This window comes from Euphorbia lathyris, chromosome 4 (assembly GCF_963576675.1).
Source record: "Euphorbia lathyris chromosome 4, ddEupLath1.1, whole genome shotgun sequence".
NCBI lineage: Eukaryota > Viridiplantae > Streptophyta > Magnoliopsida > Malpighiales > Euphorbiaceae > Euphorbia > Euphorbia lathyris.
In genome coordinates, this window is record NC_088913.1 from 8,486,799 (window position 1) to 8,514,412 (window position 27,614).

Below are 27,614 nucleotides of genomic sequence, written 5' to 3' on the forward strand. Positions count from 1 at the left end.
CGCCGTATGTCCAGAAGTCTGTTTTAATACTCTTCATAAGACCCACCACTTTCTCATCACGGTCAGTCAGTATGCGCAGATCTCCAGCCATGTGTTGGGGCTTATAGTTCCAGTTCAACGGGAATCCCAGAGATTCGCCCTCCGCCACTTTGACAAAGAAAAACTTTTCCTCCCAAAAATGGACGTTCGACATCTTATCGCTAAAGGGCGAATAACCCTGGAATTTGACGAAAGTATTGAAAGATTCTGTTTGGCGCTTTGAGGGCTTGTGAAGAGATTGAAAGACCCGAGGAGTGCAGGTTACCCCCAAATTTGAAGCTAAAAAGCAATCTAAAGCTATGTCCAACTAGCCGTTTGGATGCAGCTGGCAAACGGTGATCCCAAAGTAGTCCAAAATTTCTCTCATCATCCGGGGAAGAGGAAGGCGGAATCCTCTCTCCACATGACTCATGTACACAGAAAGGAATCCCCTAGGGGGACAGGCGGGTCGCTGATGAGCAGCCGCCAACTCAGTCTCATAATTCTTAATCCATGGATATCGATCTGCCAAATCAGCAAGATCCGCGGCGTTCATGCGAGACGAAGTGGTCTCTGCGCGAGGCTTGTTCTTTCTAATCGGAGTCGAAGGGGAAGCCTACATACTGGAAAAGGTCCTGGGGTCTATCGCCGGAGCAATTCGAGCTGCAGCGGTGGAAGAGTTCTGAATTTTAACTAAACGGGGACGACGGTTCCTACACTCCCTCACCGTATTCCTTAACTCAGATAGATCGCAACTAGGGGTACTCTCAGAGGAATCAGAACTCTCAGAAGAAGTCCAGCTAAATCAAGGGTCAGAGGAAGGGGTCACACCGAAGAGTTTAGTGGTAGAACCAGAAGAGGTACTCATAAAAATCTAGATGAAAACGAAAACAAGACGAAAGAATAAACTTACATGAAATGTCGAAAGCTTCAAATACTCAAAGTTCTTGACACGAAGAAAGCTCTAGAAAAACGCAGGGAAAAAATGAAGCAAATGACAAAGTGAAGGGGAAGAGAGAGAAAAAAGAATTTAAAAGGAAACCGCCACTTACCTCGAACGGTGCGTCCCTGACACCTGCCACTCGATGGATGGCCTGGAACAGAGCACCCATCAATTAGACAACTATTGACGGCACGACAGGAAGATCAAAAGCCCTAAAGGACTTCAACGCAACTTTAGGGGGGGCTTCTGATAACATCGAGATATTATTTACGGGACCAAAATGGATATTAGCCAAAACGACCGCGTATCCAAGTAGTCGAGAAAGCTATGGCGTATCGCATAAGCTACTACAGAGGCGAATCGCAGGGATTCCTCCACACGCTATCCATAGTCAACCCTATGGGAGACCCGCCATTATGCCACGATCCGCCCAGAGGGTAAATACGCAGATCCCCGTAAAGACAATTAATAACCCATTAATTAGCTAACGGTCGTACATGAATAAGACCAGTAACCGCCATTAATGAGGCATTAATGGAGACTTTCTAGTTACTGAGGGTTACGACTACATGACTATAAATAGCTTGCATCCCAAGCTATCAACGTACACTTTCATTCTAAATTAAACTAAATAAACTTTAAAATATTGTACTAAATTATTGTGTACTATATGTTTTAATAATAACATTTAATTTTCCAATTTTAACGTATTTTTTTCTATATAATCATAATCTCTTCAATATTAACTAATTTATTTATTAAGTTTTATATAATTATATTATTTATTAAAACGTGAATGAAAAATATTTTAATAATTAAAAAATAGGAGTACAATTATATAAAATTACAAAAGTATTTATTTTATCCAATAAATTTTATGGATGAAATGAAAAAAATACATTTTCTGAAAAATAAAAAATTCATAATGTAGTAATCTATAATTTAAAGACATTACATTAGAGATTAATAAAAATGATAATAAAAATTTAATAGAAAATAATAGTAGAATTTTTTTTAATTAATATAGACAAATATATGAATATCAAGAATATACAATGCATATTTGAGGTCTGTTTGGTTTATGTGTTGTGTTATTATTTGAATATGAGGTGAAAATTGTGTAAACAAACATTTATTTATTTATATAATTAAAGGTAATTTATTACTTTCATATTAAAAAATAAATAAAAGGGTAATTTTGTTTCCCTAATATATGTTGAAATGGTAAGGATTCTTTATACTTTGATAAATGTAGAATTGACTATTAAGAATAGATTTAGTTGATTTGATTATTCCAATTTAATCAATTGAAAATTTAGCTATTTTATTAAAATTTGAAAATATTTCTAAATTAAAAAGAAGAAACATTCTTTAAAAAAAAAAAAAACTTGATGATAACATAAAAAATAATAATACAATTAATTTTTTTTTTGGTTACATTTAATGCCTAATGAGTAATTATGAACTACACGGAGCTCGAAGTGGCACAATAATTTTCAAATTTCAGGGGACTCAAAGAGACACACACATTGTATTATATATATATATATGGCCTGGTTCCATCTTCTTCCAAAGCAACATAGGTTTAGTTAAGTACATCTTCTGAGTCGAAATGGGAAGCAAAAGGTTGAAGGTGGAGCCGGAGAATCTAGACCGAATCAGTGATTTGCCAGATTGTCTCGTTCACCATATCCTCTCTTTTTTGCCGTCAACAAAAGAAGTTATTCGAACTGGAATTCTATCAAAATGCTGGCAGAATCAATGGACTAGTGTTCCAGTTCTCATCTTCCATTACACTGGTATATCTACTGAAAACTCCCTTAGTATCATTGACAATACCTTAAATCTCCACAACTGCTCTAAGATCAAAAAATTCCACATTGATCATCCTTGTAGCCATGACAAGGATCCTCAGATTGATGCTATAATCCGTTTTGCAACAAGAAAGTATGTGGAGGACTTAGGCTTGACTTTATTGGGAGAATACACGTTGCCGGAATTCCTTTTCAACAGTGCTTCACTTGTTAAATTAACAACCCAAAATTGTACTTTTATGCCTAATGGAAAGGTAAATTGGGAATGCCTCACAGAATTGGCTATGGTTTCTTGTAAGTTGCCTGATCAAGCGATGGAACATATTCTCTCTGGCAGTCCGTTGCTCAAATCGTTAGAATTGATTGACAGTCTTTATGAGTTTGATAAGCTGATTATTGTTTCCAAATCTTTGAAAAGAATTCTCTGTCATCATAATGCGGGTGTGAGATTTTCTGATAATGACTGTTTTTATTTCAGCTTTCGAAATATCATGTTCAAAGCTTGAGGAATTATCTTTGAATCTTAATATTGTGACTTTTACATGTGATTCAAAGCTGGTTACTCAAGTGATTGAAAATGTTGTGGCTGGTTGTTTGTTACTGGAATCATTTGAATTAATAAACTGTGATGGGATTTCACGGCTGGTTATTGCTTCTGAATCTTTCAAAAGATTGGTTATAGGACCTGTTTCTGATGTTGTAATTTCATGTCCAAAGCTTGAAAAACTGATTATTCTTAATAGTTTGGGACCAGTTAGAACTGTTAAATTACTGAATCTGTCATCTTTATTTTGTGCTACTATTGATTTTTACGGTCCCCAGTTTTACGGTCAGGAGGAGTATAAAATTTCAGATCAAGAAATTCATAAAAGTTGGATTAAAGACATTCTTCAACAGCTTCGGCATATCAAACAGTTAACACTTGGGAGATCCTTTATGAAGGTAAGTTATAAAGAATAAAAAACATTTCATCCTTTTTTTTTTGACAAAACATTTCATCCTTTTTTATTCCACATTATGTTTAAATTTAACAATGAAGTATATTCTTTAGTGAATTTTTTATTCCACATTATGGTTGCAGGTTCTCTCAAATTAGTTTCCATGGGATATCCGTCTTTACCTGTGTTAAACATCAAATGCTTGATTTTGGATTATCCTAGTACGATGAACCCGAGATTTGGAATTGCAAGTCTACTTCGTAGTTCACATGTGCTTGAGAAATTAGCTATTAGTGTTTGGCATTATGATCGGGTAATTTTTGCAACCTTTTAATTCTAGTTGTCAAATTTAATTCAAGTATTATTGTGGATTAAATGGTTGACATTTGGTGAGTTTTCTCTATTTTATGTTTATAAAGCAAAAGGAACAATAGAAAATGTTTTAATATGTTAATTTCATGAGTTTTCATAAAAGAAGTACATTGTCGTAACAATTTTTTTTGTTTCATCTTTAGATATATGATAATTTCCCCAATACGACTGATTTTGGAGAAAACTACTGGAATTCCAATACGACTGTCTTTGATTGTTTATCATCGCATCTAAAGGCTATTATAATCATTGGCTGTCCAGATGAGGTTGTGTTATTGTTTGTTGAATTTCTACTCAAGAATGCAAGAGTGTTGGAAAAGATGGTAGTCAAATTGGAAGATGTGTAACAACTTTTGAACTCGAAGCTTTGGAACAAAGATTGATAAGGTTGCCAAGATGTTCCAAAAATGCCATTATTGAGTTGCTACACCCTAAGTAGACATGCAAGGGTTTTTTGATCTTTTTGTGGTTCATTAGTTATATTGATTACTTCTATAAACTAAAATGAAGTTGATTTAAGGACTATATGGATGATGATTATGGTTTAGTGATTTTAATTAGCAGTGTTAAGCTATTTAGGCTCTAATGTTTCTTCATGTCATTTTTTGAATTAGTACTGTATGTTGAGGTTGAATGTTTAAATTCTTTGTAGATTAATATTCATTTTTAATTTGGTATTAAATATCTGTTATGTTTTTTACTTCAATGCAAAATGCCGCTCTCTATTGTTCTATTTCGGTTGCTATATATGGATATGTCGTTATTTCTAGAAGTTATGACAAATCTGATGTTTGGTGACAGATTATTTGTTGGAAAATTTTGAATAAAATTATATATTAATTTTAATACCAACAAACACCTCCTTTCATGAACTGTCGTGTCCTTCGTGAACAGTCGTATTCATACGTAAACAGTCGTGTCAGTCCGTGTACAGTCGTGTTTGTTCGTGAAATGACATATCCTTTCAAGTTCTATTTATATAGAATGGATTGTCAAAATTCACAAGTGGCTGAAGCTGTTGTTGAAGTTATAAGGTTGCCAAGATGTTCCAAAAATGCCATTATTGAGTTGCTACACTCTAAGTAGATATGGAAGGGTTTTTTTGATCTTTTTGTGGTTCATTAGTTATATTGATTACTTCTATAAACTAAATTGAAGTTGATTGTGGCATTTTGTTGACATTTGGTAATGATGATAATGTTTTAATTAAGGACTATTTGGATGATGATTATGGTTTAGTGATTTTAATTAGCAGCGTTAAGCTATTTAGGCTCTAACGTTTCTTCATGTCATTTTGTATGCTGAGGTTAAATGTTTAAATGTTTTTTAGATGAACATTTGTTTTTTTTTAAATGTAAAATGCTACTCTCTATTGTTCTGTTTCCATTGCAATAAATGGATATGTCGTTATTATTAGAAGTTGTGACAAATCTGATTTTTGGTGACAGATTATTACAAGTTTGGGATCTGGGACACCGATTCCTACATCGCCAATGCACTCAGGTGAGTTATGTTGGCAAAGTCACCACTATTCCCATCGTCCTCATTGATAAATTCATAAAAAAACTCCTTTGCTTCGTTGCTGCACTGAACTTTTTTCTGATTATCTATTGTTGAGTCAAGAGCAAAATATTTGCAATGTTGAGAAATATGATCTATAATATATTCACTTATGCCTTAAAAGCAAATAACAACAGCTTATATATAAGCTACAAGATGAGTAAAAGGACAAACCAAAAATTTGAGGTGTATAGGCGCATGATGTTTGATGTAAAATACTCTATCCATTCTCAAATAAGTGTCATTTTAGAATTTTCACACAAATTAACAAACACAATTAATATATACTTAAATTAATAAATTTAGGTGGATTAACTAAATAAAAATTCTCTCTCCTAAAATGATTGGAGAAGAAACTTTGAAAGTTTAAAAAACCACATAAATCAAGGCAAAATTTAAATGCTTAGAAAAAATATTATACTAAATTTTATTGAAAAACAAAAACGACACTTAAATAAAAACAAAAATAATTATCTAAAATTACACTTATTTGAGAATGGAGGGAGTACCATTTTAGGATTAAAAACATTTCAAATGAGTTCACCATCATTATAAATAGGCTAAATAATTTATTAGTCCCTACTTTTTACCTAACACATTGTTTAGTCCCTTTATTTTCAAAAACACACTGTTAACCCTTTGGTCCTTCTATCTAATTATTATTTTTACTTTTAACCATTATTTTTGACATAAATAGATAGACGGAAAATAACAGAGTAACATGGTCATTTTGCAATATTATAGTTTGGTCAAAAATCTAAAAAAAATAGACAAAATGACCAAATGGTGAATATTGATAAAAATTAGGGACCTTATAATATGTTTTTCAAAATAAAGAGACTAAATAGTATGTTACATAAAAAGGTGGAGACTAATAAATTATTTACCTTTAAAAATAATATGGTGTTGGGGTCACCATATGATGAAACTTAATGACTTCCAAAAATACGATGGATGTTGGACCTAATGTAGATAAATTATTGTTGAAATTTTTTGAATAAATTATATATCAGTCTGTTCATAATGTCTTGTTTTCTTACTCCTCCGGTGATAACTAGACTACACACGGTTGAGTTCGCTCGCGTAATCTGTTGTATCCTGGGAGACGATCGTCAATAGCGACATCTGTCTCAGATTTGTCTAACTCTTTTCTTTTAATTCTAGTTTTAGTGTTTGTATGTTTTTTCTGTATTTGATTTGTTCTTTGGTTAATCACATCTAACATTTTTAAGACAGATGTAATCGTTTGTCTAACATTCTTAAGACAGAAGTTTTATTTTTTATGTGATTTTCAAAAACACACATAAGTATTATTTGGAATGAATTTGACAGAAACAGATAATTGTTTTCTTAAGTGTCTAACATTCTTTAAGACTGAAAGAAGTGTTCTTCTTTTGAAAATACAGTATATGTTATACATTTGTTATTCAAACCGACTGCATATTTGTTAGTATATATTTCATAGAATCTCAGGCATTAGTCAAAATAGAGAGGTTTGATGTTTGAGAAATGGGTGAATGACAAAAACGAACCAGGAAATGGTTCTTTTGTGAGCAAGCTTGATTGATTTATGCCCTTGGTTTATCAGAAATTTGATTACTTACAAGGAATTATTATAAATGCTTTTTTTGCTGGTGCATGCATTCAAATTATAATTGCTATTCCTAATAATATTTTTTTCATTTGTCTTTATGGTGCCCGCTATGGTTATTTTGTTTTTTTACAAAACTTGGCCTACTTTCTAGTTTCATGGTAAATTAGGAGAACATCAAAAAGAGAAGAAGAAATTATGATCACGAAATGTCCTTCTAATCAAATCCATTGAAGTTGATATTATTGTTTTCAATTTTTCCAAAGAGACGTACAGGAAAATTTTGATAGACTGTATTGACAAACAAAGTATAATTGAAATATTATACTGGGACAGATTGGAGGACAACTTTACATTAATAGTTTGTATTTTTGTTCATTATCAGTTATGTATCTGTTTGTTTAAACAAATTATAAGTTTCCGATTCTAACTTCGTTTGTTTGGAATTCCAGGAAGGAAAAGTTGTCAATTACTGTCTTGTTCTGTTTGTTTAAACAGATTAATTGCCTTTTGGCATGTGTTGGTACATGTGCTAATTGAAGATACATCCGGTTATAAGAACACGGTCACTTCAGAGGCAATAGACCTACTTGTACCAGTGGCAACGTGTAAGCCACAACGAAAGTCTAAAAAAAAAAAATTGGTTTGAATTTTAAAGACTTGGCCATAAAAGAAATATGTTTTCTTTAGAGATGATGATGATATGCGAAAATTACACATTTGATATTCTCGCGCGTAAGGGTTGATTTATATTAGAAATGTGAAATGTCATAAATTGAAAAATCCGAGTTAGACGCTGGTAGATGAACATTAATTGGCTAGATTTAATTTATGAAAGTGACTAAAAATGTAGAAATCAAATAGCTTCTCCTCTAACCAAGTTAACCCAGAAGAATGTGAAGTTTCAGTGGTCAGAAGCGTGTGAGAAGAGTTTTGAAGAATTGAAAGTTCATTTGACTTCAGCACATGTGTTAGCCCTTCCATGTGGAACGGGGGGCTACACCGTATTTTGTGATGCTTCAAGGGTTGGTCTGGGTTGTGTATTGATGCAACATGGTCATGTGATTGCGTATGCTTCTCGCCAATTAAAGCAGCACGAAAAGAATTATCCAACTCATGATTTGGAAATGGCAGCAGTGATCTTTGCCCTGAAGATATGGAGACATTACTTGTATGGGGAGACATGTGAGATTTTCACTGACCATAAAAGTCTCAAGTACATCTTTGATCAGCGTGATTTGAATCTGAGGCAGAGAAGATGGGTGGAGTTTCTCAAGGATTATGATTGCACAATTCAGTACCATCCAGGGAAAGCAAACGTTGTAGCAGATGCGTTATGTAGGAAATCTCTAGGTAGCTTAGCTCATCTTTCCGTAGTGAGGAGACCTTTGATTAGTGACATTCATGAATTGTTTGATCAAGGAGTAAAATTTGAGGCAACATCTGAAGTGTTAGTAGCTCATTTTCGTGGACCTATTCTATTAGATAGAATCAAGGCAGCCCAATAAGAAGATCCTCAATTGTGTAAAGTTAGGGATGGTGTTTGTCAGGGTAAGGTTCAGGACTTCGTGATTGGTGATGATGAAGTTCTTCGTTATGGGACTAGACTGTGTGTTCCTGATATTGATGATTTAAAAAGGGAAATTTTGGAGGAAGCACATTGTTCAGCTTATACAGTTCATCCTGGTTCCACTAAGATGTATAGAGATTTAAAGGAGTTATACTGGTGGAGTGGAATAAAGAGAGATGTTGCAGACTTTGTTGCTAAATGCCTTACTTGCCAACAAGTAAAGGCAGAACATCAGAGACCGTCTGGGTTGCTTCAACCACTACCCATTCCTGAGTGGAAGTGGGAGAATATTGCTATGGACTTCGTGGTAGGATTGCCTCGCACTAGGGGAGGGTACGATTCCATTTGGGTGATAGTCGACCGTTTAACTAAGCCTGCTTATTTTCTTCATGTGAAGACAACTTATGATTTCTCTAAGCTTGCTCAGTTATACATTGATGAGATTGTCAGACTTCATGGAGTTCCAGTCTATTGTGTCAGATCGTGGTACTCAATTCACTTCTCGGTTCTGGAAGAAATTTCAAGAAGCACTTGGTACAAAACTTCAGTTTAACACCGCTTTTCATCCTCAGACGGACGGACAGTCCGAAAGGACTATTCAGACTTTAGAGGATATGCTTCGAGCTTGTATTTTTGATTTTGACCAAAATTGGGATCATCATTTGCCTTTGGTAGAGTTTGCTTATAACAATAGCTATCAGGCTAGCATTGAGATGGCACCTTATGAAGCTTTGTATGGTCGTAAGTGTCGGTCGCCGATTTGTTGGGATGAGGTTGGAGAAAGGAGACTCACTAGACCTGAGTTGATACAGTTGACTTCAGATAAAGTTCGTGTTATCCGTGATAGACTCTTAACAGCTCAGAGTAGGCAAAAGAGTTATGTTGATCCGAGACGCAAGAATGTAGAATTTCCGATCGATGATCATGTGTTTCTGAAGGTCTCTCCGATGAAAGGGATCATGCGGTTTGGCAAGAAAGGAAAATTGAGTCCGCGTTATGTAGGCCCGTTTGAGATTCTTGAAAGGATTGGTGCAGTTGCATAAACTATTCAAGTTAGAGATGACTTGTCATATGACGAGCAACCAATAAAGATCTTAGATAGCCAAGTCTGCAAGCTACGGTCCAAAGAAGTTCCTTTAGTTAAAGTTCTGTGGCAAAACCACTCTAATAGTGAAGCCACTTGGAAGACTGAATCTGAGATGCGAGTTATATATCCTCATTTATTTGACAGTTCAGGTTAGTGTCCTAGTAATTTAAATTCGGGGACCGAATTTTTCTTAGGGGGGAAGAATGTAATAACCCTGTCTTGAGCCAAACGTATTTTTTTAAAAATTTTGTTACATGAATTAAAAATACCAAATTATATATATTTTACAGTTTATAAAGTTTTTTTTTATAAATGATATATTTTATAACTTAGTGATTTATAAAAAAAAAAAAAAAAAAAACCAAAGCCCTCGCAAAAAGAAAGTAAACCTACTTCTACACTAAAAAGAAAAGAAAAGAAAACTATCTTTTTCTTCTTTTGCCGCCGTTGTCTTCCTTCGTAGACTGCATTGATAAAAAATCTTCTTCCCTGATTCAAGTTCGAAGAAAGATTTTCTTCTTCCCAAGGCCACTCCATCTTTGTAAGGTAAGTTCTATTGTTTTAAAAAAATAAAATAAAACCTATATAGGATCTAATGCTATGAATTGATTATTTTCAATTGTGAGTGGAGGTTTTTTTATCCATTTTCTTTGTGGGTCTTCAAAAAAATATATATAATACTATGAATATTTTATATCTTGGAAAATGGAAAATGAAGTGGAAGTTTCAAACCTTTGATTTAACATGTCTCTACATTGTCCAGGAAACATTTCATCATTCCTACCTAGCTATCATACCCATTTAGAATATATTATATATATATATAATACAACTCTTTCCAAACTCTTTCTACCTATTTAAACTATATTGAAACATATAAATTATAGTGATGGAGTTGGGTTTTCTCTTATTATTTATTGACTTATTTTTTTTTTACCAATAATTGCTTCCACTAGTGTTGATTTAATTAAGATTGGTTAATTTATTTTTCTCATTTCCATTGAACCAATAGGAAATTACGATAATCCGCAAGTTGATTAAATCGAACACTCATAGCCTCGTGTCTGCTCGAACTTTCAGGTGAGTGGTAATTATAGTACATGACACTGTTTGATTGAAATATTAGACTGAAAAACTGTTATCCAAAAATTAGCGTTTGACTGTATATTTTCGTTCCTAAAAACGTATAGCTTAAACCTCATGTTTACTAAATATCCTTAGTATTAGAGCGTATATTCCGGGAACAGACCTGATTTATATATGTATACTATATGTTTTCAAACTGGTACAAGTGCTCAGTATATATGTATCTGTTATCTGGCCCCTCACCGATCTTCATAACATTAGGTCCTTGCATTTGTCTTTGAGTCAGGTTGTCAGTTGTCAGTTTGTCGTCAGTTGTGTCAGCATTAGAATCATGCATAAGATCGGTGAAGGCGATTATCTGTTATTTGTATCTGTTATTGGTAGCGCTTACCATTTATCTGGCCCTAGTGGTGTACAGTACCACCACTCTGTTACACTGTACCATGTGTTTTTAAAGGTTCTGTCTTATTTTTTGATTATTCTAATATTTGATATTTTGAAAGGCTTCAGTATTATCTTTGACAATTGATTACCAGTACTTTGATTTGATTATCTAATATTGACCGTTTTGTTTAACTGATTTTGAATACTATATTTGAAACTATATTTGTCATAATTTAAAAGTATCAGCCTGTCTGCATGTTCCTTTCTGCCGTGTGCTATAACTACTGCTCACTGAGGTTTTCACTCGTATAGACGAAAATCTAATACCACGTTGAATATTTCTTTTTCAGATTAAGGTCCATGTTCGTGAGGTAACCCTTGGATTGATGTGAAAGAGACTACTTAATGATTTAGCTTTATCTTATTTTTGGAGACTTTTGATTATTAAGATTGGACTTGAATAGTTTGATTTTTTTAAGGTTTATTGATGTAATCGAGATGACTTTGATATTCGGTTAGTAAATTTTGGAATTTCTATTAGTTCAGAATTAAGGCTAGCATAGATTAAAGATTACTTAATTTATGCGCCGGTCATGGCCTAGTTTGGGTCGTGACAAAGGTGGTATCAGTCGGTGAATATGCGGTATAAAAAAGCTTTTGTATGATATATGCTTGGAAGCTTGGAATGTCTTACATATAGCTAAAGTTTTCTCAATCAGATATATGCCGCTCAAGTTTCCCTGTGCAGCTGTAATTAACAATAGTAAACTACTTTAATGACCGAGCGATATATACTCTTTCCAATTACTAACCTTTTGAATAATATAAATAAATAGCAGAATAGAAGCATTGAATATCCACTAACACAATGAGAAGAAAGAATAGACAAAAAAAAAATTAAGAGTCCAACTTACTAGGCCACAACCGAGGAGATGAATATCAGTATAATCACGAGTTCTTGTGTAATATTGCAAATCAATTTGAAAGGAATTTGTCCACTGCAGAAATTAGAAACAGAGTGTATAGTTATACAGTAAAATTTGCCATCAATTAACTTTCTCTTCCCAATTCAACTTAATTGTATTTTTTTGCTCTTATTTAGATGGATTACACAAACAAAAATGCATGGAGACACAAACTTATCACCAACTTAGAAAAGGCTTTTAAAGTATGATTTTTGAAGAGAAATTCACCACCTTAACAAGCAAAAAAGCATTTATTGAAAAAGGATTTTCGAATTTCAACATTAAATCTCAACTAGTGAACTCAACTTTAACTAGGAATTGAAATTGCCAAAAGCAGAATTGTAACATTAATCTCAACTAATAAACTATACTAGAACTAGGCTTAAAATAATAGTTCATCATATGCTCAACCTAATTGCATTAATCAACAAAATTTCTCAAATATTCCAATCAATCAAGTCAATAACTCAAATTGCCAAATCAGAATTCTAACCTTAAATAACAATAATTCACACCAATCACTAAGTTCGAATATCCAATGGCAAACTAAATTAATTGAAGCGTAACGAATTGCAAAAAGATATTCACTGCTAGAATCTGCAGGACAGCCATTCTTACTGCTATTAACTTGTAAATCCTTCTTCAATTAAGTGGATACAGACACTGCACACTAGGCATTTAAGTATTAATTAGACACCTAATAATGATGATTGAATTTACAATAAAAACTTGGATTAAAGACTCAATTTCTCAGATGAAACTACCTTAGCTTGTGGAAATATTCCAAATGATGAAGAATGCCGTAGAAAGAAGAACATAACAAGTGATATACTAAAAAAATTTGTGCATCAAAAGTAAAACCTAAAATTTCAATAACACCAACTAACAGACTAAAAATAGAAAAACAAGTGTATCAAATATTTCTATTGGAAAAACAGAGAATCCAGTACTAAAAGAAGTTAAATTCAGCAGAAGATTATAATAATTTCATGTACATTATCTATATAATAATATTTGAAGCATTTAAGAGCTATAAAATGTAATCCAAGTACCTTAGCTTTAGACAACTTAGACCAAGAGAGAAAAAAGCGTGGACAACGGTGCAGCAATCAAAGTTAGAGCTAAGGATCCAATAAAGAGACCAGGTGGGTTCGATAATCCAAGTGAGATCGAGCCCTCGTCTCTCACGAAATACGCTCTCAAAATCTGCTAAAGAGAAATTTAGAAAATTATTCACAACTCGAATTCAAATATCCAAAAAGAATTAGAGAAAGTCAAACATTAACAGCAATTACGAAGAATAAACGAGAGGAAGAGTGAAGCAGAGCCGGGACTGTGAACTATTCTTTAGGAGGAACCACTTGACAGCTACATCGAATCAATTGAGTTCTCTATTATTTAAATGACACGTATACACCAGTTTCATGGAGAAAAACAGAGGATCGTCTATCTAAGGACAAGACTTGCCAATTCAAAATCGTTAATATGCCTTACACTTCTTCAAACAAGAACTAAAGTTACACATGGACTATTGAGCATGGTGTGCCGTCTGCTACGTACTTCGTATGTGTCTATGCTTTCAACTTTGATAAACATGAGGTTGCTTATGGTCAGAATACCTATACTCATGAAACAGAAAAACTCTTGGAGGTCAAGGCCATCACCGGCCGTCATGTCTCCGTTGATATTGCCTCTGTTTGCTTCAGTGCTTTCTCTGTCATACCCTTGTTTGTGTTTTACTTTATTGAGAAAAGAAAGGCCAGGCTCAGTGAAAGCAAGTGAAATCAAGAGGAAAGGACTATGTGCACCCATTTGACACACTAGTATGGTTTGCTTCTCATTCATTTTACAGTGTCTGTATTAGGAATTTTCTATGCCAAACTTAGTATTCAAGTATGAAATGGTACTATACTCTTCCTAGTTTTATTCAAATAATAATTCTTCTAATTAGTGAAATAAAAGGCAAGTTATAAGAGTGAAGAATAAAAGTGCTTAAAATTACTGTCTTTCTCCTCATATACAAATTAAAATAAATTTCACTATATCAATAGAAGTATATCCAATCAGGACAAGGGAATTGATATTAATTTGCGGGGAAATTATTAATTCTTCTCAATTCTCATCATTGGAAAAGTTTAATTCATCATACAGAGTCATTCCAAGACACAGACAAGATTGAAATTCAGTCCTAATGCCTATCTGTGCAATTGAAATTCATGAAAACTTTTACAAAGTAAAACATATTTCAGAGAAACCCACCCATATAACGATGCTTCTCTTTGTACTGCACAAGAGGGTTCAAGTAATTAATTCAAAGCCCCAAAATTGAAAGATTGTATCTGTAAAATTGTTCAAACAAACATATTGTTAGCAAAAGTCTAACAAAGTCGAACAAAAAAAAAGGAAAGCAAGCATAGGAAACTTCTACTTAATTTGCAAACTAGAGAAACTCTGATTTTGAGGAAAAGAGTACCGAGGGCAACAATCTCAAACAAAATGGAGCTTACAGATTCTTGTTCCAGTCGATTGTGGGGTTTGTCAAATTGACCGAAATATGAAAATAGTGGTGGACGAGGATGGTTCCTAGAGCTAATCGGTATAAGAGAATGATTTCCAGAGCTAATGAAAGAGAGAGGCGAGAGAGAGGGAGAGAGCGGTAGTTTCGTGGAGCACAGAGGTGGACTGCAGTTAGGTTTTGTTTGGGTGGGAATGTATCCCGCTCAAAAAGTTAGCACCTATAATGAGCGTAACATTAGAAAATTGAGTAAAGTTAAGTTTTTTAAGACTAATAGTTACCAGTTTTTATTTCCACCCATTAAAAGTATAAAAAGTATGCTTTTAATGAGCGATTTTCTCCCCACTCATTATTTTTTCCTCACTATTGTTTGTTTTTCTTGTAGTGCAGAAATCAAACTGTCAATAATCATATATGCTTTCCTTTCTGTCTACTCAACTTCTAATCTACTTTCTTTCAGACTTCTAGTTGAAATTGCAATGACATACTAAATTGGAATAACAACATTAAAGACGGAATTTTACTTGTTGCTACATAGTAATGGGAACAGAACAAGAAATCAGACTTATATAGTTAGTTGTATACATGGTTTTCTTAAGAGTGTAATATTTTTAAAATAATATCTAAAATACATTTGATTTAACCATTCAGTACCAAATTAAAAATAATGCTCACCTACAAACCATTTAAACATTTTACATAGTGTACTAATTGAAAAAATGACATGAAGAAAAAGTTTAACAATCAACATCCAAACAGTCATTAAAACATTAACATCATTACCAAATGTCAACAAAATCAAGTCCAATTTAGTTTATAAAAGCAAGTTACTAATGAACCACAAAAACCTCTAAAATCTTCAATATTTACTTTCTGAGTATAACCTCAATAATGGTATTTTTAGAACATCTTCGCAACCTCATCAATCGTTTTTCTAATGCTTTGAACTCAAAAGTGGTTACATGATCTTCAAATTCTAACACCATCTTCTCTAACACTTTTGCATTCTTGAGTAGAAATTCAATAAAGATTAACAAATCCTTATCTGGACAACCAGTGATCTTTATAGTCTTTAGATGTGATGACAAACAATAAAAGACATTCCTATTGAAATTCTAGTAGTTGTCTCCAAAATTGGTCAGCTGAAGGAAATTACAATATTCCTAGAGATAAAAGAGAAGAAAAGGTTAGGACAAGGTACTTAATATATGGAAAACTAGTGACATTTTCTATCGTTACATTTTCTTTATAAACATAAAATTGAGGAAACTCATAGAATGGTTAAACCATTTATTCCACAATGATTATTGAATTAAATTTGACATTTAGAAGGTTCAAAAAATTACCCGATTATAGTGTGATACATTAATAACTAATTTCTCAAGCACATGTGAACTACTAAGTACACATGCAATTCCAAATTTGGCATTCATCATAGTAGGATAATCCAAAATCAAGCTTTTGATGTTTAACACCAGTAAAAAGAGATATCTCATGTAAGCTAAACTTGATAGAACCTGAAAGCATAATGTGGAAAAGAAAATTCAAAAAAAAAAAATATATTGCAATAATTCATTTTAAAATTTAAAAATATTACACCTATTCATATAAAAAAAGGATGCAATGTTTTTTTATTCTTTATAAAAGTTAGCTTGATAAAGTATCTCCCAAGTTCTAGCTCTTTGATATGTTGAAGCTGATGAAGAATGTCTTTAATCCAAGTTTTAAGCTCCAGATCGTGAAACCCCGGATCATAAAAATCAATAGTAGCATAAAGTGAAGATGACAAATTCAGTAATTTAGCATTTCTAACTCGTCCCAAACTACAAAGAATAATCAGTTTTTCAAGCTTTGGACATGAAATTACAACATCAGAAAAGTGTCCTATAAATTCTAAGGATTTGAGCAACGGACTACCAGAAAGAATATGTTCCATTGCTTGATCAGGCAACTTACAAGAAACCATAGCCAATTCTGTGAGGCATTCCCAATTTACCATTCCATTAGGCATAAAAGTACAATTTCTGGTTGTTAATTTAACAAGTGAAGCATTGTTGAAAAGGAATTCTCGCAATTCACTTAAAGTCGAGTGTATTTCTCTTCACCAGACTGAAAACCCAATTGGTACAATGGTCCCAGTCCACATGGAACACAAACCTCTAGCAGATTTAAAAAAAAACATTAGCCAAGTTGGTGAGCATACATCGAAGTCTAAAGTAACTAGAACACAATGTCTCACGCATTGTCAAATTTTGATACACTCACCATAAACCGATCAAATTCTGTACTGCAGATAGCCATTACCTGATCTAATTCTAAAGGTTACTTGTTCCTGCCTCTAAATAAAAGAAATAGCAATGCTTTTAATCTAATGGAATTTAATATAGCAAGCAATAGAAAAAAAAATCAAGTGACTAATGAATGCAATGACCAGAAACATGCTTAAAACCAATGAACATATCCGATAAATTAATTCCTTCCTTTAAGGGAACCATATTTAAAACCCGGCAGCAAATGAATAGTTCAGAATTTCGAAGACAAAACTATTTACTGTAATGAAATTTCATAAATATAAGAAGAGTATTAACATTTTAGTCACATCTGTTTCCAAAAAGACTTATAAAAGGTCTCCCGATGATGGCATTGTAGGTAAGTGGGATGTCCACCACTACCCACTAGGCAATGCACTCCACCTCGTTGCCGTTGCGGGCCAAGATTGTTGGGAGGGAAATGATCCCTTTGACCGGGACCTCGATCTCGGACAGCTCCACCAAAGGAAAGGTTCCCGCTCGTAGGGCACTGCTGACGCCCTTCATTAGTGCTGTCGAGGTGATCAGATTTACCGAGCTTCGACTTCAGGTAACTCTCCATTCATAATTGATAGACATCATCCTTCTTCTACCCGGACTATTTACTTTCTTTACCCTGTATTTATGCGACGAAAAACACTTGCTCTTCTGTGTTGCACCTCAGTTTCGAACTTGAAGGACTTGCCGAACTTTGAAGCATACTTGCTTGGTTTTTGTCCAACAGTGCATGAAAAGATCTCAGGAGCTGAAGAACATGACAAACTTAAGCTGATTTCGATATGCTTTCAAACATGTCTTCATCGGATCTGCTACAAGCCTTTGCTGCATATTCATTGGTTAAGTTAGACCTATGGACTGATAGTGATAGCAAAAAGAAAAACCGTAGACAATACCAAATGTCAGGGAGCCACGGTGTGGTGCTTACTTGTCTTCCCCGAAGTAAGCCAGGAAGGAGGATTAGATCACTCTATTTGGATATGCTGCCGAACTCATAGAGCTTGCCACAGTTAGAGAAGATAATAAGAGCAACTTCAGAATCACAAAGCACAGAAAGCTCATAAGCTTCTCCTGTCGTCTTGTTCACCTGGAGCACTGAATTAGGAGACACATGGAAAAAGGCAAAACTTAAGCGAATCTGTGGAAGATACTGAGTGAGTGAGCTTGGGTATGAAAGTCCAAGTTCATCTCACTAGGATGATAAATTGGAGCTTTCTCTTGATTCTTTCAAGCACAAATCTGTTTATTTAGAAACAGAATATCATGTTTTAATCTTCCCCATACTGTTGAAGAAGAAAGATGATTTTGTATAGGTTCATGACTATCAGATGGTCCTTCATAGACGAGATCGGATGCTGGTCAAATCTTGTTCCGAACAACGCCCTCAAAGCACCACAAACCACTGGTCGAGTATGTAACCCTAATCGGAATCAATAGCAGCGATGACATTTCCACCGATTGGGTATGTGACCCCAATGGCAATCGCAATAGCAATCCATATTGAGATAACAATGCCTTTACGCGACCTAACGGCGGAGAAGAGCCGCCCCTCAAAACCCCAAATTCATCTTATGCTTATGGGATTATCAGATCTTGAATTGGCAAGTTGGTAGGAGTATTATCAGATAAGAACAGTCACACGTCAGCTTCATCTGTCAATTTTATAAATTTTTTGTTTTCTTTTTAATTTCTTTTATTTATGGGATAAACTACTAAAACAGACTTAAGTTTTTTTTTTTTTGACAATTATCAATTTAAACTCCATATACAAAATAAAACCAATATTTGTTTAACGGACACATCATTCGTACTACTCTATTAATTTCTTTCAATCATACGTAGATAGAGAAATTAGAACTTAACATAATAATATGAACTACGTGTCACATTTTGTTATCGAGATCTAAATTAATACTTTTTTTCACTGTTCGAAACGAAGTCCACCTGGACCGCGCTCGAAATCGAGAATCCGCCACGATTTTTTGTAATTAGTCCCTTTAAGCGTTTTATTGATTCTTAGGCGATTTTCAGTCGCTTGGGCTCCGCCTAGACCGCCTCAGAACCGTCAAGACCGCCTAGGTACTGCCTAAATGACAATGAACAAAAACATTTTTCTCACAAAAAAAACAAAAACATTTTTAATTGTGAATTTTTTTTTCTTTATTATAATTCACATTTAAGTTGTTTTAGGGATATTGTTGTTGAAATGTTGACGTTTGCATAATTTTAAAGATATATGTTACAAATATAATGTTTTTTATATTATTATTTTTAGATAGAATAATACATATTTTAATTGTATTTATATAATAATTTATTGATTAATAAATAAAAAATATAAAAATACAAATCCAATTAATCCCCGATTAATCTTCAAGGCCCCTGTCTGTCCGACTAACGACTAGCGTTTTTTACGACTTTGCCTTTTTTAAACGTTAAGTCTATATTAGTGCTATTTTATACGTAGAACCTAAATTGATACCTCAAAACCTTACGTCAAAATGCATTTAAAACTCTTCCTGTAAATTTTCTTTCACTATTATATATATAATAATATAGACTGTTAGTAGTTTAAAACATGGATAAAGACTAAATTTAACACTATGTTTTAAGAGATGTGCAGATTTAGCCTTATGTATGAAGTTGTACAAATTTAACCATAATATTTCCAACTAAGATTAATTTTAGCATTGTGATATCAAAAATTTCAAAAAGACTGATTTGACTATTGTTTAACTATCACATTGGATCTTCCAAACATATTTATTGATAAATTGAAGCAATTTCTTAATTTTTTGTTTGTTTTGTTTGTAATTTTGTTAGTAAAACACTAAATATCTTAGACGATATTTGGAATGTCTAAAGTGACAGTTAACACTAGTCAAACCAGTTTTTTCTAGAGCTAATTACAAATCTAACCCAACTAAATGGGTCCATTTATATATATAATTCACTTTGCTTCTATCTCACCAAATTATATACTTTCATCCACTTTGGACAAGAATACCCTTATTTCAATTCACCTTCTTCCACAGACTCTCAACGTCTTCTTCGACATCCCAAACTGACGAAAAGATGGTAGTTTATAAAGAGAATAGATTATATTTGTTCAATCTTTGAAGAATTAGTGTCTGCGGAAGAGGATGAGGATGGAAATCTCAAAAAATGAGAAAGAAAAAAGAAATCTAACAATTGAACTGTTGCGATATCGCAATTGTTACCAATTCGTCACAAATGCAACAAGAGTTGTCGCATTTGTGATGAAAAACGACAAATTTCGTCACAAATGCGATAAGAGTTGTCGTATTTGTGACGAAATGCGATAAATTTAATCACAAATACGACAACAATGGAGGAAAATGGTGGAAAATAGAGAAAATTGAAACGATACCATACAGATGAAGAAAAGGGCAAGACCAACGATAAAAACATATCATTTCTATGGGAAATTGACCATAATACTTCAATAATCTAAAAAATCGCTAACGATTGGTATCAGAAATTGGTGGAGCAGGAGGAGGAGAAGAATCGATTGAATAGAACTAAGAGTAATTTTGTCCAAAGTGGATGAAAGTGTATAATTTGGTGAAATGGAAGCAAAGTGAGTTAGATATGTAAATGGACCCTTTTAGTTGGGCTAGATTTATAATTAGCCATTTTTTCTAATGTTCAATAACCTAAAGCTAAAATTAATCTTACTTGGAAATATTATAGTTAAATTTGCATCATTTCATACGTTAGGACTATATTTTAATATGCACTTCGCTTAAAACGTAAGAGGGTTAAATTTGGATGTTATCCCTTTTAAATATTATGTTAGTTTAATTTTTTATTACTATTCATTTACGGAGTGTTTGTTAGAAGGGATATAGGAGGTGGGATAGGGATAAAAAAAATACGAGATAAGTTATCCCGTGTTTGTTTGGGAGATAGAAAAGTGAGACGGATGAGGGATAAGCTTCTTATCCCTCAAATCCTATACCCACGAGGGAGGTGGTATAAGGAGGTAGGATAAGCTCCTGCGATTTTAATAGGATGGAAAAGTCCATCTTATCCCTCAAATTAATGCTATGTAGTTTAAATAGGGTTAAAATAGTAATATGTATTATTTTATCCCTATCCCTATCCCACGTACCAAACATTGAATAATAATTCTTGACTTTCATATTTTTATCACTATCCCAACCATTTATCCTTATCCATATGCCAACCTTTATCCCTATTCCTATCCCAATAGAATACCAAACGTCCCGTTAGTGATCATTTTTGGATTAATGGAAGACTTGAATTTTCACATTAGTGTAATAACTTTCTCACATAAGAATGTTATATGGAAGAAGCTATTGCACAAAATTGGTCGTGAGAAAATCAGAACATACCAGAAACAATATACATAACTCTAGGGAAACAACATGAACCATTAATCGAATGTTTTCTTATACATTGTAGAATAAAAAGGACAATTTGAAACTCAACAGATGATGAAATTTGGACAGAAAAGAATGGTGGAAAAAGGGAAAATTGGAAAGGTGGCAGCAGTTTTTTATTTTTTCACTTTTAATGGTTTAATCTTTCAATCAAATATTAACACTAAATGAGATGAAAATATGTAAATAACTCTCAGTTTATTTGCTACTTTCTCTCTAATTTCAGTTTATGCAACTTTCTTTTTCTTTTTTGTTTTTTGATATAGAAACAAATACAAGATTTTTTTACTTGTTTTCCACAACTTTGTAGCCATAAGTTTTAGGGGTTAGTTACATAAACATCAAGAAAACCTTGATTTATTACAAATAGCCCATACTTATCAAAAATACTACAACTATGTCATATTATTTTAAACTTGTACCACTTTTACCAAACACCACCAACCGTATCTCTCAATAAAAATGGATATTATTATTTTATAACAATAAAAGAAAACAAAACCACATGTAATTTGAAAAAGAAAAAACTGAAATCACCCTCCATATCAGTTTCTTCTCTATCTTTTTCCTATGTGCCAATTCATAAATCTGTTCATAAAAAGTAACTGAATTTAGTGATTACACATGAATCAAACTGCAAGTAACTAATCCCTTTTCCATTCTTATTTTTTCTGTTGATTTCTGACTTCAAATAATCCTTTTAAAGCTGTAATGAATTTTGATGTTTCATTTTGAATTCTGATATAATCATTTTCTGTTTTTTAAATTGTTTGAATTCCTTTATTTATTAATTTGAATTAGTTGTTATGTTGATTACAGATTCTAAATTATGATGCATTGAAAAAAAAATTGAATTAAAGTTAGAAACTAAATACAGACAAGAACTAGATTATGAATAAAAGCAGTAAAGATGCAATTATCAGTGATCTGCTCCTTCATACCAGCCTTTTACATAACCTCTGCTCATTTGATGATTTGATGTACACACATTTAGTTTTCAAAGTACATACATTTTGACAAACTAAAAACAGAGAACCATAAAAACGGAGAACAAAGAAAAAGAAATTGAAAAACAGAGGACCAATAAGAAAATAGAAAAACCCTGGACAAAGAACGAAAAAGAGGGATGGGGATATTGGCTATGAGAAATAGAGGGTGAATTATGAATTATTAGTAACTTTAACTAATAATAAAATAATAATTTAATATGTAATAACTGTAATTTTGACAAAACTAAAATTACTTTTCAATGTGATGATAAAACACTAAAGTAGAGGATATATAACTGTAAAAAAGAATTGATAGTTGCTTTTCTCTGTAATTTCCTCTAAGTTTTATTAGGAGCAGTTTTTCCTTTTAGAAATCTATTTTTATCCATTTAATTGCTCTTTAACATATTTGTAGACGGAGATTTTATATAGAGACTAAATAATTTAATGGAATCAAAATTAAGGGATCATATAACTATTTTAAAAAAGTTTGGGACTAATTAGTATATTTTGTAAAACCATAAGGATTAAATAATTAGTGTATTGTTTAAAATGACACGGACATAATACATGCACATCTCTCTCTCCGCAGTTAAATCAACCCGTCATTGATCCGCCGTCTCACTCACAATAAAAATTAGATTTTTTTTATCATTTTTATTTTTATTTACTAATTGTTAGGAACCGAAATAAAACGTTAACCGACCGAAATAATTGGTTAACCGATTAGTGGTTAACCCAATTTAGTGGACTAGTGTATGATTAGGTTTAGTTATACCTTCGGAGTCAGAAAATGGGAAGTAGAACTGTGAAGGTGGAGGACGAGAATCAAGACAGAATCAGTGATTTGCCAGATTGTCTCATTCACCACATCCTCTCCTTTTTGCCGTCAACAAAACAAGCTATTCAAACTGGAATTCTATCAAAACGTTGGCAGAATCAATGGACTAAAATTCCACCTCTATCATCCTTGTAGCTATGACAAAGATCCTAGGATTACTGCTAAAATCAGTTTTGCAACAAGAAAATATGTGGAGGATTTATGCTTGATTTTATTATTCTGAGTATACAAGTTGCCGGAATTCCTTTTCAACAATGCTTCACTTGTTAAATTAACAACCAGAAATTGTACTTTTATGCCTAATGGAATGGTAAATTGGGAAGCCTCACAGAATTGGCTATGGTTTCTTGTAAGTTGCCTGATCAAGCGATGGAACATATTCTTTCTGGCAGTCCGTTGCTCAAATGGTTACAATTGATTGACAGTCTTTCTGAGTTTGATAAGCTGATTATTGTTTCTAAATCTTTGAAAAGATTTTGCTGCCGTCGTTGTTGTTTTGTTTCTGATTTTGAAATTTCATGTCCAAACTTTAAGGAATTATCTTTGAATCTTAATATTGTGACTACATGTGATTCAAAGCTGGTTACTCTAGTTATTGAAAATGTTCTATCTGGCAGTTTGTTACTCTAATCATTTGAATTAATTAACAGTGTTGGGATTTCACGGATGGTTATTGCTTCTGAATCTTTGAAAAGATTGGCTATAGGACACTTTTCTGATGTTGTAATTTCATGTCCAAAGCTTGAAAACCTGAGTATTCTTACTAGTTTCGGACGAGTTAGAGCTACTAAATTAATGAATCTGCCATCTTTACTTTGTGCTACTCTTGATTTTTAAATTAATAAATCAAAGTTCACATATGCTTGAGAAATTAGTAATTAATGTGCCACACTATAATGTCAAATTTAATTCAATAATTATTTTAAATTTTTCTCATGATTGAATTATTTCATGATTTTTCTCAATTTTATGTTTATGAATAAAATTTTCCATATATTAAGTACCTGATCCTAACAATTTTTTTCTAATCTCTAGGAATATTATAAATATTACCTCAAGCTGAATGATTATGGTGAAGATTACTGGAATTTAAATGATACTGTCTTTGATGGTTTGTTATTGCATCTAAAAATCATTAAGATCATTGGCCGTCCGGATAAGGTTGTATTATGCTTTGCTAAATTTCTACTCAAGAATGCAAGGATGCTGGAAAAGATGTTGGTCAAATTGGAATATAGCCGTTCATCTCCAAGTATTCGAACAAAGATTGATGAGCTTGCCAAGATGTTCTAAAAATGTAGTTATTGAGCTGTTGCTCCCCAACCAAATAAGAAAGATTTTGTAGTTTTTTTTTTGTGTTTCTAAAATTCATAAAAAGAACAAATGTGTAGCTTGTAAAATTAAAAAACAAACTAAATTCAATGAAACATATCCTTCTCAACATCATTCTACTGCCAAACTGATCATTTGATTCCAGACTTCCAGTCACAATAAAAGAAACAACTTTAATGTCTAATGTATCATTTCGAATAAAAGAAACCACTTTGCAAATAGTGTAATATTTCCTCATTATTCTCTATTGCAAGTACTAAGTTCCTACTTCCTCTATTTTCAGGGTTTTCTCCTTTGACCGAAGTGACATGTGGCAGCCACTAGTCAGTTATTTTTATGAAAAAAATTAAATTTTGTGTTTTTTTCATAAAAATAACCGATAGGTGGTGCATACATGGATGCCATGTGTCGTTACAATCATAGATTTGAGTTGACTTATGCTTATTTGTCACCAATGCCATCATTCTGATGTCTTTTAACCATTGAAACCATGAGAGTGACCTATTTGAGACAAACTCAAAAGTTAGACAATCAGATAAGTTCAGTGACCAATAGTGCATTTAAACCCTGCAACCACCCTTAAACTTTATTCTCTAATACCTTAAATTGATTCTATAGGGACGGTTAAAACCGCCTCTTTCTTGTTTTTTTATTTATATTATATTCTCTATATTACAATTAGATACCTAGTAACAATTTGATTGTTATACCGCAAATCTAAATTCAAAAATCATTTCAAAAAGGGAATACAGTATCAAAATATTCAAAGTTTCTAAAATTCATAAAAAGAACAAATGTGTAGCTTGTAAAATTAAAGAACAAACTAAATTCAATGAAACATATCCTTTTCAACATCATTCTAGTGCCAAACTGATCATTTGATTCCAGACTTCCAGACACAATAAAAGAAACAATTTTAATGTCTAATGTATCATTCCGAATAAAAGAAACCACTTTGCAAATAGTGTAACATTTCCTCATCATTCTCTATTGCAAATACTAAGTTCCTACTTCCTCTATTTTCACTGTTTTCTCCTTTTTGGCATTCAGTTCGTGAAACAGCATAATTTTCATCTTAAGTCAGAATATCAAGCACCATGTTCAAATATCCAAAAGAAAAAGTTTATTTAATCATATGAGTCATTGTGCTATGTATGATATCCATCAAAACCAGTAGCATGTAACAGAGCTGATTAAGTATTGACAAGCTTAATTGATGTAAAAGAAAAAAAATTGTGAGATTCCGGATTATGAGAATACGAGGTTATTACTATGGTCAAGTTTACCAACTAATGCCTTTACATGTAGGTTAGAAGACTCAAATGACCACAACATGCAAGACTTGTAAAAGTTACCGATGTCAACATCACAACAAGTTATATAAATGTAAAAAGAACATTACAAATTCCACATTAAAAGCCAACAAATTAGTATTAAATTAATTATGGACATACCTATTTCAACTAAAATAGGGATCATGGTTTGAATTTGATGATTTATGTACTGACACTTGATAAAATGAAGTCATATTATCTCTAATGCTAGCATCACAAACCTATGAAAAGAAAGATAAAATAAATAAATAATAATAATAATAATAGAACACATATCATTATCATATGGGATACACATATCACTAACTAATAATCAGTTTCTTGAGTATTAGGCATCCCTTGTCTAGGAAATTTTTGAGATAGAAAAGCATCCACGTCAGTCAATTTGTGGGAGACTATCTCATATCTAGCAACCAAATCTTCATACTTTTCACATACTACAATATGTCTATCAGCCAAATCGTCATATTTATTACATACTTCCTCATGCCTAGTGGATAAATCACTAAGCTTATACGTGATGTCATTTGACTTCACTTTAAGTGATTCGACATTATGTAATTGACTTGATGAATTCCATCTTGATCTGACATCATAAGACGTAGATCCAAAATAACTTTTTGGAGTTGGCTATCTCATATCTAGCAACCAAATCTTCATACTTTTCACATACTACAATATGTCTATCAGCCAAATCGTCATATTTATTACATACTTCCTCATGCCTAGTGGATAAATCACTAAGCTTATACGTGATGTCATTTGACTTCACTTTAAGTGATTCGACATTATGTAATTGACTTGATGAATTCCATCTTGATCTGACATCATAAGACGTAGATCCAAAATAACTTTTTGGAGTTGGCCTCAATCCTAAACCCCTAAATAGCAATTATGTTCCTTGCTAAAAACATATTCAGATACCTGCTCATTTATTTCACTTATAGATGCACTCAGATACCTCTTACAATAGTTACTGAGTATACAGAGTACCTTCCTCTATTCTTCTACTCAACACTATTTCTACCACTGAGTGATATAACCGAGCAACTCAGTATCTCCTTCTATTCTCCAGAATTGATAAAGTTTTTGTTCTAAATACAAAGAACACTTTAGATGCTTAACAATCTAGACTTTTACACAAGATATGAATAAGTGTAAGATTTCTCTTTGTTTTGCTTTTGAGACAGAAACTTCAAGTAGCTCAGCGTTTCGACTTGGTTGAAGATCTGCATCGAATGAAGTATTTGAGAGGCCTATTTATAGTGACATTTGAGGCTCCAGGTATTTCGAATTTTGAAATAACCGTTGGAGGGAAACGGCTTGCTGTCGCTTTCATTTGGTCAGTGCTCAGTGTCTTCGACCAATAAAAATATTGCATCTTCTGTTTGATTCAGTTGCCAGGTACTTCTGGTCGGTAGACGTCAGATTGTCCCTCTACTTATGGCAAATTCTTCCAGATAGTTTCCTGTGTCTTCTGAAACTTTTCCAAAGTGGAACAACTTTGTCTCGAAGTTACTCAGGTCAACTGCTGACCTGTCT

The 27,614-nt window shown here is 32.9% G+C and overlaps 1 long non-coding RNA gene across 1 annotated transcript; it reads right to left on the reverse strand.

Annotated features, from left to right (window-relative positions):
• Window positions 1–5,037: 5,037 nt before the first annotated feature.
• On the reverse strand, window positions 5,038–12,357 carry LOC136227770 (uncharacterized). The gene is made up of 3 exons (XR_010688220.1): window positions 12,278–12,357; window positions 12,058–12,111; window positions 5,038–5,667 (listed from the first exon to the last, which is right to left on the reverse strand). It is a non-coding gene; the product is annotated as an uncharacterized lncRNA (long non-coding RNA).
• Window positions 12,358–27,614: the final 15,257 nt, after the last annotated feature.